This window comes from Crocuta crocuta, unplaced genomic scaffold, assembly GCF_008692635.1.
Source record: "Crocuta crocuta isolate KB4526 unplaced genomic scaffold, BGI_CrCroc_1.0 scaffold35, whole genome shotgun sequence".
Taxonomy (NCBI): Eukaryota; Metazoa; Chordata; class Mammalia; order Carnivora; family Hyaenidae; genus Crocuta; species Crocuta crocuta.
Genome location: NW_027530625.1, coordinates 3925617 through 3928658, shown reverse-complemented (window position 1 = coordinate 3928658; position 3042 = coordinate 3925617). Strand labels below are relative to the sequence as shown.

The window sequence follows — 3042 nt, the reverse complement described above, 5'->3', positions numbered from 1 at the left end:
CAAGCAGAGGACTTTGCTAGGATCATGGTTTCATTTCCACTGATCATGCCAAATTATGTCCCAAAGGCCACAGTGGCTCCCTCCCCAGAGGCACATGAAGTGCCTATTCGTCCCATAACTACCAATAATGAGCATTAAAGTTTTTCACTTTTGCCAGACTGATGAGTTTAAAATGGCATCTCATGCTTTTGAAGTGCCTTTATTTAATTATAAATGAGGACGATCATCTATTTTCACGTTTAATGGCAATTTGTCTAAGTTTGTCTTCCAACTGCCTGTTCATATCCGTTGCCTATATTTGCATTTTTTACTGAATTGTCAGAGCTCTTTGTAAATTAAGGAAATTAGCCTTTTGTCTTATGTGCTACAAGTATTACATTTAATTGCAATCACTAAATCGCATGCTGACTGGGAATTTAAATTATTTTTCTACATTTGTAGAAAATATTCATTCGCTTTCGATCTTCTGCATGCACAACACCAAAGGGAATTCAAAGATGAATAAGACTCCCAGTCTTGCCGTTGGAAACAGGCTTAACACACAGATTCCTCTCAACTCCGAGAGATGTGGGAATGAAACTCATTTCTGATAATGCAGAGACGTGATTTATATATTAGTTTTTCAAGGAGACTAAGTTTGCAGCTGCTTCAGAAGACAATAATGAATTTGATTATTCCTCTCACTAAACACATCAGAATCAGTATTCTTTAACTCATCAGATTAATCACAGATCTGTCACATGATATTAAGCAAAACGCCATCCCCAAACTAGACATTTGCTTGCTATTTGAGGTTAAAAAAAACAAGCATATATCAGCTGGACATTTTTCATCAATACCCTTTTTTTTTTTGAAGGCCACTGACTTTATTGATTTAAAAAAATTTACAAGGATAGTGATTATTTTGCCAAAAAAAAGAAAAGAGCCAAAGAGCATAAAACAGACCAGAGGTGGGGGTGGGAGTGGGGTCTGGGAAGGCCCGGGAAGCCACTCGGAGGAGCTCAGAACTGTGACAGGAAACCGGCAGAGGAAGGAGAAGGGAGATGCGTGCAAGAGCGAGAATTTCAGAAAAGTTGCAACGGTGAGGGGAGAGAACTCCCAAAAGACCTAGAAGTACACGAGAGGCTGAGCAGGACAACTGCAATCTCTTCCTCTGTGGAGGACGGGGACTCCATGCCGGGGCGGGGGGCTCCCCAGAGAGTCTCACGAGAAGGCGTCGCCTCACTCTCGAAGGCACCCGAAGCAGCGCAGGGACTGCTTGGCATCGGCACTGCATGTGTCCTTCGGCCGTTCTCCGATGAGATCTTCTTCTTTCTTTAGCACCAGGAACTGGCCAAGGACCACGTAGGCCTTGTCAAAGCCCCTTTCCTCCAGCTTCTTGCCCAAGACTTCACCAATCCCAAGCAGGCGCCCACTGGTTTTCACACCCCATGGGCTCGGCCACGAGGTCTCCATGCTTCTGGGAGGCTGTCATCTCCGTCAGCTCCCGTAACGGCTCCTCCCACAACCCGGCTGCTCGGCGATACCGTTAATGTTTATTTTAACAATAGTTTTGTTCATTTGGTTGTATTGACTAGACTCTGGATAAGAACGTGAAATACCTCTTTTAAAAACCACACATGGTGAAAACTTAGTTCAAGCGGGCAGCCGGGAAGTTCAAGTTGTCAGCTTCTCAACCTGTTCACAGTCCTCTTCTGCTCATTCAACCGACAGACACACACACTTCCTGCTCAGCCAATTTCTTTAATGAGACAATATATTCACACCCCTAGAAGCAGCTTTCACCTCCCACACAGCCTCTGCCACGGTCAGCCGGTGACACTTTGCCGCCACCACTGGTCTCAACAGGGTCTGGGAAGGACCACCTCTGAGGTGGGCGGTCCTGCCACCACCCTCACACTAACCTCAGCCAACTGTAAAAGGGGGGGGTCACTGCCACCTCCCACGCCTTTAGCCTTCTCCCTTCCTTGGGAGAGCCCATCATCACCATCGTCAATAGCCAACATTGACTTAACGCTTGATAAAGGCGAGGCATGTCACAAAGGCCTTATATGCATGATTTCCCAGAATCCTCTTGCCCTCCCCACGGAGGGAGGTACTATTACCCCTATTTTATTTTATTTTATTTTATTTTTTATTTTATTTTAAGTTTATTTGAAAGAAACAGTGGAGAAAGGGAAGGGAGAGAATCCCAAGCAGGCTCCAGCAGAGCCCAACACAGGCTCGATCTCACCCCCTGGGATCATGACCTGAGCTGAAATCAAGAGTTAGACACTCAATCCACTGAGCACCCAGGCACCCTGCTTCTATTTTAGAGATGAGGAAACTGAGACTCCAAGAGGCTAACTGTCCCAGGACGGTTCCAAAGTCCGCCCATCTAGACTTCCCACAATGACTCCTAATCGGAGTTTCACCCGCCCGAGGGGAAGAGCAGGGCCAGCAGAAGTCAGGAAGAGCTGGGGATAAGGCAGGTGAAGAAAACTTGCCCCACGTTACATTCCTGCCCTGGCAAGGTGGCTGGTCAGGGAAAGGGACAGGGACTAGGGTAAACATCCCCTCTTGCTGCTGAGGGCTCTCACTCCTTCTGTGAGGAAGGGGATGGAGAAGGGCAAGTTGGGACATTTTACCAATATCCACCAAAATTACAAATGCATGTCCCCTGTGCCCACACAATTTCAGGTCTAGGAATTTACTACAGCACCGTCTTTCTAAAAATTTTTTTTTATTAAGGTTTTTTTTTTTTAGTTTATTTCTAGGAGNGTTTATTATGCCTTCCATCTTTACAGCTTTTCCCCCGTCACAGTCCTTTACCCTTTAGATAAACACCTACCTTCATGCTAACGCCTCAATTAATTAGAAACCACTAGTTGAGGCTCAAGTAATTGGTCCTTTTGGTGTTTAAAAGTGAAAGTCACAGAGCAGATGCTGCCGAGACACAAGTTCAGCCCAAGTTCAACAGAAGTCTAAGCAGCACTGGGACTGGTGTTCAAAAAGCCAGAGCAGCCCGTGAGGGGCTGCCCAGGGGTGACCAAGCCCCGAGGA

The 3042-nt window shown here is 46.1% G+C and overlaps 1 pseudogene; it reads right to left on the bottom strand.

Moving 5' to 3' along the window:
* Positions 1 to 1221: 1221 nt before the first annotated feature.
* LOC144235059 (barrier-to-autointegration factor pseudogene) lies at positions 1222 to 1455 on the bottom strand (annotated as a pseudogene).
* Between the last annotated feature and the right edge of the window lie 1587 nt (positions 1456 to 3042).